The 18,140-nt window shown below is 35.1% G+C and overlaps 1 pseudogene; it reads right to left on the bottom strand.

The window, feature by feature from the left end:
- Positions 1-11,053: 11,053 nt before the first annotated feature.
- Positions 11,054-16,329, bottom strand: LOC131659783 (putative disease resistance protein At3g14460; annotated as a pseudogene).
- Positions 16,330-18,140: the final 1,811 nt, after the last annotated feature.

Genomic DNA, 18,140 nt, shown 5'->3' with positions numbered 1-18,140 from the left:
GGAAGAAAGTCCCTACACCACTAACAGAATTTGCAAGATTTGTGTTTCTAAGTGTTTTTGCAGGATTGAAGACAATCTAAAGGCTCAACACCAGAAGCAAAATCATAAGGATCATGAAGAGAAGCAATTCTAAAGAGAAGCAAGCTCTTGGATTCTTGAAGCAGGCTGAGTGCTATGAAGCTTCAGAATCAGAAGCAAGAAGGAAGAATGTTCAGACATTCTGATGATAGAATATGCTCTGAAACATTGTGTCTATGTGTTCTGACACATACCATATGGTTCTGACACATACCATTAGGGTTTAGGGTTTAGGGTTTATGGTTAATTTTTTAATAAAAATTACTAAAAGAGTGGCTTTAGAACACTAGTTAGCAACACCTTTAAAATATTAACAATCCAACCGAGATACTCTTCTAAACTCCTAATTAGTGAAATGTTAGCTTTTGGTGGAGTGTAGATCAACTTCAAATACCTCTAAATCAATTAAAGATTGACTTTTGGTGAAGAGGTGATCAAATTCAAACTCCTCCAAATCAATAAAAGATTGGCGTTTAGTGAAGAGGTGATGTACTTCAAATTCCACCGATCAATGAAAGGTTGGCTTTTAGCAACATTACTTAGTTTTGATAGTTTAATAACTTACTTTTTGTTTAGTTTTTATTTATTAATTAATTCTTTTATTATACAGTACATGATATTTAACACATCGATTATATTAAATTAACTCAAGAAATCTTAATATCTCATGCTTTATACATGAATACTTATGTAACTATATCTCCTTTAAACAACTAAACTAATGGGACCCAAAAGGTAGAATTTTTGGTCAACACTATCTTCTGAGTAACCATTAAAAGATTAGCCCACATCAGAACTTCTGATGCTCATCTATGCTCATCTTCTGAATATTGAATTACTCTTCAATAAACCCTCCAAAACCCTTCAATACAATTTTTTAGTTCCCTATTTTATGGGGCTTTTGGTGTTATGAATAAAATCAAACCCTTCAAAACCCTCTTACACAAAATCCTTTTAGTTTTTTCACCCAATTCTTCCTATTTTCCAAAACCCTTTCATCCCCTCCTCTCCAAACTCCCAAACACACTCTTGAAGATTCATTATTCAAAAGAACAGGAAACACTTGGACATCCACTTAAAGAAATCAATTCAAACATTTTAAGGAGTCATTACATCCATTAATTCATCTCCTCAAAAGACAACTAATAATAAAGCTCTCTCTACCGGAATTTCTCAAATGAGTTATAAATACTCTCTTCACCATACTGCAAAGATCATCAATTTTTATTAAAGGAAATATCAACTACATCATATACTCAAACTTTGATCAGCCTCATTATTTCAAATTAGCTTAAAAGTTAAATTTTAAAAAAAGGCTTTTCACTGTCACATAGTGTCATATAGTGAGTAAACAAATTTATCAAACATTGATACTTCTAGTATATTATCAAGTGTTAAAAAATCTTGAAAAGTGAAGTGTAATCAAATCTAAAGTAAATAATACTTTAGTAATTGTAAAAGCCTTTTGAGGCTTAGAGAAAATTTCCACATATATCCTTCTCAAGGGTAGAGTGTGAAGAATAAAAAAATCTCACTGTGTGAGGACTAGACTAACCACAAATTGATGAATCAGGATAAAGGATTTTGTGTTAATTACTTTACTCTCATTTACTTGCTTGTTTTTAATTTATTCTAAAACTCAATTTTAAAATAAACAAAAAGAGGTCACTATTCAAACCCCTCTTTCTAATGACATTTCTTGTTTCAACAGCTTGCTGATTAAATCTAAGTAAAATTCTCCATATCAAGATGATGCAAATATACACTTACTCATACTTTTGGATGGCAATTGGTGTTTACCACTCGAAGGTGACAAAATGTCTTTTCCATTAAATTTAAACAAAACAAACCTCTGTGTTTCTTTTTTAGCAGAACTACAAATGCTCTGACTTTTCTATTGCACATAAGGGGTATGTAGGCACAAGATACAATGTTTTGCCGAGCACACAAAAATAAAAACAACTTTTTTTCTCATCTCATCAATCTTTTGCAGACTTTAACTCTTTAGCCTAAAAACACAGATTTTCAAAAGGTTCTTATGGAGTACAATAGATGTGAGAGTGTTAATATCTTCCCCTTGCATAACCAACCACCGTATTTAGATCTTTTCTTTTGTTGGATTTTATCTATATTTTCCCTTTCTTTTGAAAACAATAAAGTTCAGTGGCGATTTTTGCTTTTGCGAGTTAAGTTAATAAATAGCTTAATCTCAATTTTTCCGTCACGACAACATTCATTTTGAAACAAATTTTATTTGAGACGATAGTTATTTTAAAACGGAGGCAGTATATATATATATATATATATATATATATATATATATATATATATATATATATATATATATATATATATATATATATATATATATATATATATATATATATATATATATATATTGTGTTGTTTATCTTTTTTAAATGACAAATTCAATCCTATTAAAAAATTCATGTATATATAGCCTTATCAGACACAACTTTACTATGCATAATGATTTGGACTCTCTAAGCGATCAACTGCCTCTAGTACTAAGAAGGTAAAAGTGTCAAATGCAAATGGTATAAAATCATGTTGATTCGCTGAATACATTTTTTCATTTTTGACTACTTTACTTTAAGTGGTTTTGAAAGTTGTTCTGCATACGGTAAAACATCCATGCATATTTTTCTCATACCCAACCATATACTAGAACATGTGTCGAGCTAACAGTGGCGAAGCCAGGAAAGTTATAAAGCCTGGGCAAAAACTTATGTCTAATATTGGTCGACGGTTCAGATATTCCGATAATGGAGGAGCATGCAAGTAAGCATGCTGCAAGTTTAAAAAGCTCATATTTGAAACAATGGAAGTTGTGTTCTACAGAGACCCCTGATAATACTTATGGTAAGTAATAACTAACAAATAATATATTTGGAACTATTCTGTTTTCCACATGTGTTTTAACTCTAAGCTTGCCCTTGTTGTCTAAAATGTGAATTATGCTATATAGCTATTATGTTTTCCATATAGAACATCAACATTGTTGAAGATTCAAAATGTAAATTTTCCTTACATGACAGTGACACATCATTGCCAAATATAGTGTCAATCCAAATAAACACTTATATACATATCATTGAAATGTAGGAAACCAGAAATATATTTGATTTACATAAAACATAAATGGACTTATTGAACAAGTCTCTTTCAAGATTCCCAACTAACAATTAAAAAAACAAATTGTAATACAATTAAAAAAGGCACTCACATTTGAAGCAGCCATTCATAAATGCTATACTCTTGCATCTGGTATAGGAGGAAAAACTGTCCACACTTGATGGATCCATTGGAAACTCAAGATACTCCTCAGATGCACTTGATTCCATCTCTCTACTATCATTGTTGCAGAAACTTATATCAACACCTATAGTTTTCTCAACCACACTCGAATTTTCACGCCTCGATATCGAAAACCAAACTATTTATTTTTGAGGTTACAACTTTCAGCGCCCATTCCAAAAACAAAACTTTCTGGATATTCATTTAAAATAGTAAAGCAAAGTTCCTATCTTTTGATTTTTCAACTCATAATTACCGATAACAGTAACTCGTACCTTAAAAGTGATTTCAAGACAGAAAAACAAAAGAACATGGTTCAGGCATTTCACTGAACACTTGGTATGCATAGCACGAAACGATAAATTCAGCAACAATTCTTCACAAATTCATAAACTCCAACTTGCAACAATAATGAATAACATCACAACAATAATTCTTCATCGAAAATTGAGCTTAAAAGTGAAAGAAGAAGAATAGAAGTCGCGACGATTCTTCTAAACACGATCACATCACTGTTTCTGAGTGAGAGAGAAACGATTGGCTTTGATATTTTGATTTCTTGAATGAGAGAGAGACCAATGCGATGAGATTTCGAGATTCAGTCGAGAGAAGGAAGAGCCCGGGCAGCTGCCCTAGGTCGTTGGATGCTGGCGTCGCCCCTGGAGCTAAGTGTCCATCTCGTGTCTTGAGGTTCGATAAAAAAATTCATATGCACTTCTTTCTTCACAGATACTCTAGCCTGTTGAAATATATCAAACAAGAAATTCATAACAAGGTCAAACCGATATTTGATTTCTATATTCTCCCTATAACAAAATACGTGTTTTCCAAATGGATCCAAGCGTGTCTTACGACAATAAAAAGGAAAATCTCTTAAACACACAAAGTAAGGGAATCATGCTACAATATCTAAGTACAATACGGTACTTTATAGGTGATATATTTTTATCTAACCCATCAATAGAAATATTTAGAAAAAAATCTTGAGCATATGCTGCTTACAAACAACCAAAAACTATTTTTTATTGCGTCGTCTTGTCAAACTTTACTTGCGTATCTTGAACAATTTTACTAAAGTATTCAACCCAAACATTCAACAATAATCTTGTGCTCGAGTTTGTATTGTAATCTATGGATTTTCTCAAGAATACCGAAGACATAAAACTCTACTCACCATAGCTAGAAATTGGTATACCTTATGCGGAAAAGGCTGCAATCAAACATATGCACAGTCGAGCTTATGACCATTTAAAGTTGACATGGATCTCACAAAACAATTAAGGCATAAGGTTTTAGTAGAGAGATTTGGCTTTTCTTTTTGTATGGAAGTGGATCATGAAAATCTGCATGATTTTTGCAACCATTGCAAATGTATTGGACATAATATTAACAACTGCAAAAATTCAAGATTCTAGTTTACAAAAACATGGAATATTTAAACAAGAAAAGGATTAGAATAGATAAGAGACAACATGCTTTGGCTCATGAGGATGTGAATAAAAAGGGATTGCTCTAATAGTTTTGGCTCAAGATAACAATTTGATGTTGTAAATCCATAGGGGATCCTTTAACTAGCTTTTGTTAGTTTTTTTCCAAATTAAATATGATTCAAGAATCTCTAGGCACAAGGTGAAAACTGAGAAATGTAGTGATACGTACTGAAGATTTAAGCTTTCCAGGATCAGGATTTGTATATGCTGCATAATTGGAGACAAACCAATGCAAAACACAACAATCAAATTCATAATGTGGTCATTTTTGAAAGGGAATTTTAAAGCAATCCTCAGCCAATATAGCAGAAATAGATGATTTGAAGACAAACCAAAATGAAATGTATTTTTTGGAATATAGAGAGCATATAGCCAACAACACCATAAGTCAATATAGATACATTTCTCAAAATATGGTTAACTAGGCTCATGTTAAAAATTATAGATGTGAATAATAGGGACAACGTTTTTCATAACATTGTACATGTGCCTTTTCTCTGTTAATTTACTTCTATAGATTACATTTCTGTAGATCTAATGCTATCTTTGAATGAAAATCTCATGAATGTGACAGTCTGATACATATCATGCCTTTGACTTCCATGATAAATCTGTAACTTATGTTCTTGATATAGAGCTGTCTCAAATCTCAATGGTTTTAATTATTATGTCATCATTTTAAATTATTTCAAACCAAAGTATATTTCATCATTCAAAAAGCCACATCATATTCTAAGACTCAGTAGGATTTAAATGCAATAAATATATAATTGCAGCCAAGATATATTTTCTTTACACACTGGTTTTTCAGCAGACGTATGACGGAAACTTGTTTTAGTTGATTTATCAACAAACAGTAGTGTATGTGATGATTACCAAAAAGTTAATAATTTTTGTGAAAGATAGATGATTAGGTATAATTGAATTATATTATGCAGTGGCTTCTTTGAAAATGGACTGTTAGTTCAATTTTGCTTTAACAACAAAAGTTAAAACTGGTCAGTTAACATTAAAAAGGATCATTCTATGAGCGGACTAAATTCCAACTCCACCATCAGTGTCTGTAATCAGCATACATGCAAATGCCACATAAATATTCCAACTCCACCATAACTAGTAAGTTTCATAATGAAAAAAAAAACATGAAACGTCTATATAAGTAACATAAGCCTGATTCCATCCGGAAACGTCAGCCAATTGGGTCGGGTCACATAGACTTGCCACTGTTCAGCATCAAATACATAGTGTTTTATTATTGTGCCTAATACAAAAGTTAAGAAAAAATGAACACATGGATTGTACTTGCCTCTGACAAACATGTCATTTCTAGCTCTCAATTCAGTGAATCAACATTGAAGCCTGTGAATAGGAATTAGTTTAAATGTATTTATTTAGTGTAATTACCGATATAGCCCTGTAACCTTTATATATACGAGAAATAATAATGAGAAAAGTATGAAGCCAAGAATTATTGACATGGTATCAGTAGGTTTTCGATCAAACCTGTGAGTCTTAGGTTAATCTTGGCTTTATTCAGCGACACCCCACTGGGTCGCTCTTGAAATCATCTCGGTAGATCTCGTTTCTCGGTAATTGAAATCATCTCGGTTCTCGGTAATCTCTTCCAAGATTGCGATTCTAATCTCTGGTGCTTACAATCGTGTTTCTGGTAGTGCTCATAAGTTACAATTTTGTTATTCCTCCTTGTTTTCAAATCGTGTTTGCTTTGATCGTGTTCTCGTATCGGTGTCGGCAAGTATTCTGAATTAGGGTTTTGATTTGGTGTCGGCAAGTATTCTGAATTAGGGTTTTGATTTGGTGTCGGCGAGTATCCTGAATTAGGGTTTTGATTTGGTGTCGGTGAGTATCCTGAATTGGGGTGTTGATTTGGTGTCGGCAAGTATTCTTCAGTGTTCTGTTGGTGTTTCTTGTTTCACGTTAACAAAATTGTTACGTTAACAAAATTGTTCTCAAGTCATCTCTGATATTATGACTTCTGAAAAAGAGAGAGATCATATTTGTGTTCGTTTTACCGGAAAGAATTATCTTGTTTGGGAATTTCAATTTCGGATGTATGTCAAAGGGAAAGGATTATGGAGTCACTTGGACGATGTCTCTTTGGCACCGTTAGAGACAACTGACTTAGATGCATGGGAAATAGAAGATGCTCAGATTATCACTTGGATTCTCGGTACTATTGATCCTCACATGATTAATAATTTGCGATCTTTTTCAACTGTTCAAGAAATGTGGAACTACTTGAAGCGTATCTATAACCTAGATAATGCGGCCAAACGTTTTCAGTTGGAGCTAGACATTGCCAATTACAAACAAGGCAATCTGTCTGTTCAAGAATATTATTCTGGTTTTTTGAATTTGTGGACAGAACACTCTGCGATTATACATGCTGAGGTACCCAAGAGTTCTCTCGCGGATGTCCAAGAGGTCTATAATACTAGTAGGCGAGATCAATTTCTCATGAAGCTTCGTGCAGAATTTGAGGTTGTCAGAGGTGCCTTGCTGAATAGGAATCCTGTTCCTTCTTTAGATACATGTGTCGGCGAACTTCTCAGAGAGGAACAACGTCTTGCTACTCAAAGATCCATGTCTCATGATGTTGTCATTTCTGAGTCTTCTATGTTTGCATATGCTCCTCATGGTAGAGGTAAAGGTCGTGATATTCGACATGTCCAATGTTTCTCTTGCAAACAATTTGGACATTTTGCTCAGAGTTGCAGTAAGAAGTTTTGTAATTATTGCAAGCAGCGGGGCCATATTATCTCTGATTGTCCCACTCGTCCTCCACGATCAGCACAACGGTCGGTGCAAGCATTTCCTGCTAGTACAAGCTCTGTAGTTGGTCCTTCCATCACCAATCCATCTAATGGTGGTGCTCTCCAACCTGAAACAATCCAACAGATGGTACTTTCCGCTCTTTCAACGTTGGGAATTCAGGGTAAGTCTTCGAATGTTTCCTGCCTGTGGTTTCTTGATTCTGGTGCTTCCAATCACATGACAGCCTCTTCTGAATACTTGCCCAATTTACATTCTTACCATGGTAATCAGAAAATTCAAATTGCGGATGGTAATGCTCTCTCTATCACTAATGTTGGTGACCTCAACTCTGATTTTCGGGATGTGTTTGTATCACCTGGACTTGCTTCCAATTTATTATCTGTTGGTCAATTGGTTGATAATAATTGTAATGTAAATTTTTCTCGTGATGGTTGCCTTGTGCAGGAACAGGTGTCGGGGAAGGTGGTTGCGAAGGGGCCTAAAATGGGAAGACTGTTTCCACTTCAGTTTATTTCTAGTCATTTATCTCTTGCTTGTAATAATGTCTTGAATTCTTATGAGGACTGGCATAGAAAATTGGGTCATCCTAACTCTGCTGTTTTATCTCATTTATTTAAAAATGGTTTGTTGGGAAATAAAAATGTTGTTTCTAATGCCTCTCTTTCATGTTCTGTTTGCAAATTAGCTAAAAGTAAAACACTTCCTTTTCCGGCTGGTGCTTATCGGGCTTCCTCTTGTTTTGAAATGATTCATAGTGATGTATGGGGTATGTCTCCTGTAGTTTCTCATGCTCGCTATAAATATTTTGTCACATTTATTGATGATTATAGTCGTTTTACTTGGATATATTTTCTTCGGTCTAAATCTGAAGTGTTTTCTATGTTTAAGAAATTTCTAACATATGTTGAAACTCAATTTCATGAAAATGTTAAAAAATTTCGCTCTGATTCTGGTGGTGAGTACATGTCTCGTGAGTTTCAAGAATTTCTTCAACAAAAAGGCATTTTGTCTCAACGATCTTGTCCCAATACCCCCCAACAAAATGGGATGGCAGAATGCAAGAATCGTCATTTGCTTGATGTGACCCGCACTTTATTTCTTCAAGCTTCTGTACCACCCCGATTTTGGGTGGAGGCTCTTTCCACAGCTGTCTTCTTGATCAATCGTCTTCCTTCTACGGTTATTGATCTCGATTCTCCTTTTTTTCGTCTTTTTAAAATTCAGCCTAATTATAATGATTTACATACTTTTGGATGTGTTTGTTTTGTTCACTTACCTCCATTTGAAAGGCATAAGCTTGGAGCGCAGTATGTTCAATGTGCGTTTATGGGGTATAGTCACTCTCATAAGGGATTTGTGTGTTATGATGTCACTAACCATCGTTTTCGCATTTCTAGGAATTTGACATTTTTTGATAATCAGTTTATGTTTCCATGTGTTTCTCCTGTCATGAATGATATTGTTACTCTTCCTAAGTTTTCTATTATGCCTCAATCTATAGAACGCTATAAACCAGGTCATGTATATGTCAGAAAACACAAATAGCTGGTTCCCACACCCCTTCCCGACGCTGAACCGCCACCTGATCCTGTAACGGTTGAACCACGACATTCTGGTCGAATATCTCGAGCACCAGATAGATATTCACCAGACAGGTATGATTCCTCTCATACTTCTCTGACTGCCACACTCTCTAGCATGTCTATTCCTACTTGCTATTCACAGGCTGTTAAAGATGTACGTTGGATAAAAGCAATGAATGAGGAACTTCAAGCTCTTCAAGAGAATTTCACATGGGATATTGTCTCTTGTCCTCCTGATGTTAAACCCATTGGCTGCAAATGGGTGTATTCTGTGAAATTGAATTCTGATGGGTCCCTCAACCGTTTCAAGGCTCGCTTGGTTGCCTTAGGAAACAAGCAGGAATATGGAATTGATTATGATGAGACATTTGCATCGGTTGCCAAAATGACATCTGTTCGTACGGTACTCTCTATAGCTGCTTCTAACGGGTGGGCTCTTCATCAATTAGATGTGAAAAATGCTTTTCTTCATGGTGACCTGGAGGAAGATATTTATATGACTCCTCCTCAAGGTTTATTTCCGTCATATAAGGGTGTGTGCAAGCTCAAACGCTCCTTATATGGTTTGAAACAAGCGCCTAGAGCATGGTATGAAAAATTTCGCTCCATTCTACTTGGGTTTTCCTTTACTCAGAGTCAGTACGATTCTTCTCTATTTATTCATAGAACATCTACTGGAATTGTCCTACTTCTTCTGTATGTTGATGATATGATTATTACTGGTTCTGATCATGCTTCCATTCAAAGCCTTAAACAGCAGTTACAAGCAGCGTTTCATATGAAAGATCTTGGTAATTTGCATTATTTTCTTGGTCTTGAGGTTCATTCTACATCCAAGGGCATATTCCTCCATCAACACAAGTATACCGCAGATTTAATTTCTATGGCTGGTCTGCAACCGGCTAATCCAGTGGATACTCCTCTTGAGGTTAATGTTAAATATCATCGTGATGATGGTGATCTGTTGCATGATCCCTTATTGTATTGTCAACTCGTGGGTAGCCTTAATTACTTAACTATTACTCGCCCTGACATATCATTTGTTGTTCAACAAGTAAGTCAATTCATGCACTCTCCTCACCACCTTCACTTGGCAGCAGTTTGTCGTATAATTCGTTACTTGAAGGGAAGCTCTCATCGTGGTTTATTCTTTCCTACTGGAGTTCCTCCTAAATTGAGTGCTTATAGTGATGCTGATTGGGCAGGGTGCCCTGATACTTGACGATCTGTCACTGGTTGGTGCATGTTTCTTGGCTCTTCATTGATCTCATGGAAAAGTAAGAAACAAGCAAGAGTCTCTAAATCTTCTACTGAATCTGAGTATCGTGCCATGTCTGCTGCTTGTTCTGAGATAATTTGGCTTCGTGGTCTTTTGGCTGAACTTGGATTTCCTCAAATAGAGCCAACTTCACTTTATGCTGACAATACAAGTGCCATCCAAATTGTTGCGAATCCTGTTTTTCATGAACGCACCAAACATATTGAAGTTGATTGTCACTCAATCCGTGACGCTTATGATGACAGAATGATATCACTTCCTCATGTCAGTACTCAGTTGCAGATTGCAGATATTCTTACCAAGGTTGTTCCGCGTCCACGTCATCAGTTTCTTGTTAGCAAATTGATGCTCATTGACAAGCAGCATCAATTTGAGGGGGGATGTGAATAGGAATTAGTTTAAATGTAATTATTTAGTGTAATTACCGATATAGCCCTGTAACCTTTATATATACGAGAAATAATAATGAGAAAAGTATCAAGCCAAGAATTGTTGACACTTTCCTGTGACAATCACCTCATTTCTACCGCTCATCAACCTAATGCTGCTTGAAATTGTCAATGAACACTCTTGGGATGAGACTAATTTTATGCCAACGCTCTCCTCCCTCCTTTTTTGTACTTCTCTTCAAGCAATGGACAATTGTGAATGTTCAAAGCATTAAGGGAATTGGGTAGACTTTCCTCTGGCAAGCTCTCAAGAATAGGACAGTCATCAATCTCTATAGTATTAAGAGATTTGAGGTGGAGAAATCCCTTATAGTTCAATATTCTAAGCTTTGAATAACCACTCAAATAAAGATATTTAAGAGTTGGTGGCAGTAGATTCTGCTCGGGGAACGACTCCATATTTTCAAAATCATCAGCAACACGGAAATGAACCAAAGAATTGAGTTGGAATAAACCCCACTCCTCTCTGGAAGCAATTAGTTTTGGGCAATTGTGTATATAAAGGGACTCCAAGTTGGAAGGCAAACCTCCCATAGGAAAAGACTCCAGCCTTGGACAATCTAACAATATGAGAGAATCAAGATTGGTGAACAAGTGTAGTGAAATAGGCAAGGAGGAGGACCGCCATCCTCTTATTGAAAGACGATTAAGAGAATTATAACAACACAAATTCAAAGAGGGACATTTTACAATGTCCTTGAAATCCAACTCCAACTCTTCCAGAATGGGATTGTTGATTAAATGATCCATGGAGAACTCAACATACTGATTTTTTCTAAGGACAAATTTTTTCAAGCTGGATGGTAACTCATTTATCAAAATCTGACCACATCTCAATATAGTTAACTCTATGATATTATCACAATTGGGAATTGAAACGTCTAACATTTCGCAACCATTAATCACCAATTTCTGTAATGAAGGAAGGTGTTGAGGAAGTGCCCCTTTCAATTTGGGACAACGTCTTATATAAAGCTCTTTAAGTAAAGGAAACCCTACAATACATAACCATTCCTCCCATTCAGACATGGAGTCAAATTTCAAAACTTCAAGGAACTTGAACGGAACATTTGTTGAGTTATTGCCAAGATCTTTATTCCTTTACAGTTCTGCAGTTTAAGAGATATTAAGTGAGGTAAATCACAACCACTTAGCCAATTTGGAAACATATTGCCATTGTAGTTCTTAATGGTGAGCCTCTTCAGATTGTTATTTGGTTGAAGGGCATCCAAGACAGACACAGACACATTGTTTTCCATTATTAAACCATCAAATAGCATATGTATTTTTTCTAAAAACTTCTTATCTTGCAAACGGGTCTTTATGGCATGTGTTGGATTTGTGACATTGTTCAATCCTGAAAGACAAAGTTTTCCTTGAAGAAGATTGAGACTTTCTAACTCCTCAATATCAGACCCACTCGGCCCTCCCACAACAAATTTAATCAAAGTTTGTAGATGGTTTAGTTTCCTTAGGTTCTTTGGCATCTTCTTTATTGCAGTTCCTTCTAGATTAAGATGACATAAATGGTGAAGTTTGAAAAAATCTAAAGGAAATCCAGTCAAATTAGAACACCCTTCCAATATCAATGACTCTAAATTGTAAAGCTTACAAATAGAATCAGGCAACCTTTCAATACTTGTCCAAGACAAGTCTAGATAGCGCAAAAACTTTAAATTGCCGATTTCTTCTGCTAGCTTTAGCTCTCTGATTGAATACTTATGACCAGGAAATGACAACATCCGTAAATATTTTAGTTTTGAAAATATATCACATTGCACATTGTTGCTTATCTTGAACGGTGGTGGTTGTATCAACAAGCTGTGTAATCCCTTAATTTAATAAATCTCCTTTAACATTCTATCACCATCTGTCAACTTAAGAGAGCACCAAATGTGGCGTGTCCTTTCAGTTATGTCTTGCAACTTACCATCCTCTACTTGTAAGCAAAACTCGCGAGACACTGATTTTGCCAACTCATTGACAAGATCATGCATGATAAAACGACCATCAAAATCTAATGGTTTTTGGAAAAATGAAATTGTCTCAAGAACATTGAATAATTCACTATCCAGCTTTTCTTTACTCTTGTCACTTTTGCAGAAATTCAGCAAACCATTTGTCATCCACTGTTTGATTAAATTGTTCTTGTCAAACTTATAACCCTTGGGAAATATGGAACAATATGCAAAACAAGGCTTCAAATTGGAAGGAAGATTATGGTAACCCAATCTCAATACTGAATTTATGCCAGTTTTTTTCTCTCATAAACGCCACATATCATCCTCCAATATTTCAATCCATTCACATTGAGAGAATTTTTCTCTCAAGAGTTTCCCCATGGTTATCACGGCTAATGGAAATCCTCCACACTTACTTACAATTCTCTTTCCAATTGGTTCAAGATTTGGATATTCACTCCCTTTTTTGTTGGGAAAAGCGTGTCTTTCAAATAAACTCCAAGAATCACTTTCCCCCAATTCAAATAATTCAAAAAATTTAGATTTCATGGCTGATGCATTCTTCTTATTTCGTGTTGTCGCAATAATCTTACTTCCAGAAGATCCTTCGTTAAAGAAACTTAGTAACCTCTCACAACTTTCCCAGTTTACTTTACAGATATCATCTAGAACAAGCAAACATTTATTTCCTGTTATCTTTTCCTACAGTTGACATTGGAGTAGATCTAGGTTTTCAGTGTTTGGTGAAGAACCAAATGACTCGAGAATTGCTTTAGTGAGTCTAATGATATCAAATGATTCTGAAACATAGACCCAAGCTTTAAGATCAAAATTCTTACACACCCTGTGGTCTTTGTAGACAAGCTGAGCAAGGGTGGTTTTACCCATCCCACCAAGACCAACTATGCTGATTATTGGTAATTGGTTGCTGCTACTACTACCATTGTCTGAAAGTATGAAACTGATAATTTCCTCCGTTTCACCCTGTCTACCATATTTGCTAGATTCATCCACCCTATAGGGGGGTTACCAGAACGCTTTTCTGGAAAAAGCGCTCTTATAGGGGGGGCTACCAGAGCGCTTTCAAAAGCGCTGTCGTTACCTACGGCAGCGCTGGTTTTGGCAGCGCTTTAGTAGCACAAAAAAAGCGCTTTGGTACCCCTTTTCCGTAGTAGTGAATGCTTTTGATTTTGATTATCATACCATCCAGCAACATTTTTCAAAGTGAAATATATTTCATGATTCCAATGAATTTTATTGAAACAATTTTATTTGAAAGATGCCTTTATAAGTCACAACATTCTATTACTCTGTAGGATTTTAGAATGTGAGATGAAATCTCCAAATTAATATCAGGGCCTTTTGCTTACACAAATATCAGGGCCTTTTGCTTACACTAGCATATCAGATGTAGCATAATGCTGTTAAAGTTTAAACTTCCTAAACATCCTGTTTAAAAAATTACACCAACTTTTAGTATTTTTTTTGTTGCTAATTTACTGTTTAAAGAATGTTCACATAAGCAAGCTTTGAAACTAATTCACCTATCAACAATGAGTCAATGACATGTATGAATATCCATGAAACTTATTATAAAGGATATCAGCAATTTAAAACATTTTTATATAAATATATAGATCGATTCAAAATGGCATGAAATGGTTTTGAATAATTTGCGTTAATGTAACACTGAAATTAGAGATTGTAGAAGTTGCATCTATGCAAAATTGAAGATGAATTCTGCTACCATCACCTATTGTCCAAACCTCTCAATGTGTTCCCAACCTTTGACTATGCCTTTCCAAAGAAAATAATAAGTGGGCTTGACAATCACCACTTCTCCCTCATCATGGTTTCTTCGATATTTGCCTTTAAGGATTTGGCACCACAGACTATTATCATTCTACCTAACGTGCCAACCAAGTTTCATCATACTCGCCATATTCATATTCAATAAATTATGAATAGAGCGCCCTTCAAAATGTTTAGGCAGCATCAAAGTTTTCCAATCAATCATATGAATTTTCCTGTTAACGTCATCTCCTCATATAAATCCTCTCTAGATTTTCTGAATCATACAACTCTTGGAATGGGAGCTCTCATCATTAAATACAACGGAATCACTTGAATCACCGGTGTAGAGAGAGAAACACGTCCAACAAAGCTTAAATTTTTAAGCATGCAGAAAAAGAAAACCATGTGTAATTCATGTACACAATAAAGGGAAAACATAATAGAAAATTAGTTGGTTACCTTAAAAATATTATGTACTAAGTACTACTGAAATAAAGCTCAATTAAAGCATAGGAAGTTATTTCGTTTTACTTACATAAATCACAGTCTTTCTTGTGACATTTTGTACATAAAACTTGACTACAAAGAAATATAGAATAGTGACACATGGCTATCTCTGACCTGCATGCCTTCCAAATTTTTCATAATTTAACTTTTAACCAAAAGTTACATTTCAAATATGTTGTAGAAAATAACTATCTTTCTTTCTTTAAACGGTAACCTGGAACAAATCTTGTTGAATCATTGGAATGTGAAAATCTTTTTCTATGTAAATACATATATCAGATGTAGCAGCATGTTGTTATAGTTTAAACTTGCTAAACATAAAGTGTTCCTGAAAATATAAATAGGGTTTGCACAGTTTATGTCGATGCACAACTTTGTGAAATTAAAATTCTTCCTGAAGAATCAGTTTATCACACTGCAGGATGAAGACAATAGGGAAGAAACACAAGCTCAATTGAATCACTTCAAGAGGTTGCATAACACAAATGCAATTGATGAGTGTTTTGCAATACAAATAATACCACAAGATATCCCAGAAGATCACTGGAGAGAGTTACCTTCAAATGTGGCCCGTACATATGCACCAGCAATATTCCAATGCTTAATGAATAAAATATTTCAAAATGCGCTCCAAAAGTTTGTTCTCGTTTTTTTGATGATATACTGATATACAGTGCATCATGGAGGGATCATTTATGGCACTTAGAATCAGTCTTACAAACATTGTAAAAACATCAGCTATATGCCAGGTTTTCCAAATTCTCTTTTGGCGCTACTAAAATGGATTACTTACGGCACAAGGTTTCAGGTAGAGGTGTTTCGATGGAAATGAGCAAAGTGCAAGTAGTTTTTGAATGGCTCACACTAAGCAATATCAAACTGTTGAAGGTTTATCAAAGCCTATGCCAACATTTCTGCTCCATTAATGGATCTTTTGAAGAAGGACAGTTTCAGATGGACCCCTGATGCAGACATAGCCTTCCGAAAACTAAAAACAGCCATGACGGAAGCACCAGTGTTAGGTTTACCGGACTTCTCACATCCATTTATTATAGAAACTAAAGCCTCGGGCATAGGGGTGGGAGTTGTACTGGGATAAAAAGGCCATCTTATTGCCTACTTCTCCAAGAAAGTGTCACCTCGCAAGCAAAAGCAATCCGCCTACACAAGGGAATTATTGGCTATTACCGAAGCGTTGGCCAAATTCAGGCAGTATTTGTTAGGCAACCAGTTTATCATCAGAACTGACCAGCGAAGTTTGAAAAACCTGATGGATCAATCCCTTCAAACACCCGCACAACAAGCGTGGCTACATAAGTTTTTTGGGGTATGGCTTTCAAATTGAATACACGCCCGGAAAGGATAATAAAGTTGCGGGTGCATATCACGAATTTTTATGTTTGCATGGTCTGAGTTGCATTCCTTGTTTCTAGAAGAATTAACTGCTAAATTAGTTGTTGATCCGCATTACAAGCAATTAATTGATACATACGCACAAGCCACTGAACCAACTCAATACCCTGTCAGGGAAGGATTGCTTTATTGGAAGATTAGATTAGGGATACCATCAGAAGTAGAGATAATGCAAAAGTTACTTAGTAAATTTCACAATTCTCCTATATTATGTGTGTTGGCCTTATAAGCCAGTGTGTTGCATGCACGAGGAAGTGCGCGGGGCAACTAGATACAATTTCAAAAAATGAAAAACAACCTACATTATGCTAACCAATAATCTAGAAAAAGAATAGTAAAAAGTTTAAAAACTCCCATTGTGACACATTATAAATAGATTAATCTTGCTTTTAAACTTTTTACTCATAACAAGAGATAAAAAATCTTGTTGAATCATTGGAATGTAAAAATGTGATAATAGCAGCATGCTGTTAAGATCTTTTTTTATTTAAACATACATATCAGATGTAGCAGCTAGCATGTTGTTATAGCTTAACTTGTTAAACACAAAGTATTCTGTAAAATCAAATATGGTACTGTGAGTATTTTATGTTGCCTATTACCTTTTCCCATAAAGCTCTCAATTTCTCAAAATCGTTATTGTTTTCACCTATGAACAATGACAAATGCTATCACATGAAAATAGCTTTTACTCTCTTATATTATCATCAGCCTTTGGAATTGAAGCCTTCAAATTTTTACAAAGATCGTGCAACCTAAAATTACCGATACCGTGTATGAATTGTATGGTAACCTGTTTAAAATGAGACCACACATAGCCTAACCAAAAACCAGCTTCTGTATTAGTACTCAGGTCACAAACACTCAGAAAATACATTCTGCACATGCCCTGCAGCAGCTTCCAGTACAGGTTGAAATCGACCCCATAATCTGCTCTCCAAATCATTGTTTTCTTAAACAAGTCTATCACCCAAGCTCTATCGCCATGAACTATCAGGACTATATTATAATAAAATTAAAACTCTATTATATAATTGCTGTTAAAAAAAATGACACTATTACTATTTTCTTGTAGCTTTTAAAAATTTATACTAATTTATACTAGTATTTTTGTTGCTACTTTACTATCCTACTTTGTACATATAACTCTAAATTCCTCCAAAATATCAGTGTCTTCAGAAGACATCCTCATTCATAAATACTTATATTTATTGTGTCTCTTTATGAATGTTCACATAAACCGCATGCTGTGAAGATCTTTTTCTATTTAAACTTGCCAAACATAAAGAGTTCCTAAAACTACAGTACCACGTATGAATTGTATGGTAATGTGTTTATAAGACAGTGTAATCAATACAAAGAGTAGCATAGTATCCTTTACATAACCAAATAAAAGTCGCTGTATCAGTAATCAGTTCACAAAAACACAGAAAAGTTCATTCTACATATGCCCTGCAGCAGCTATCATAAAT

Source organism: Vicia villosa, linkage group LG3 (genome assembly GCF_029867415.1).
Source record: "Vicia villosa cultivar HV-30 ecotype Madison, WI linkage group LG3, Vvil1.0, whole genome shotgun sequence".
In the NCBI taxonomy this organism is placed as follows: domain Eukaryota; kingdom Viridiplantae; phylum Streptophyta; class Magnoliopsida; order Fabales; family Fabaceae; genus Vicia; species Vicia villosa.
The sequence above is the reverse complement of the archived record's forward strand: the minus strand, read 5'-3'. Positions and strand labels throughout refer to the sequence as shown.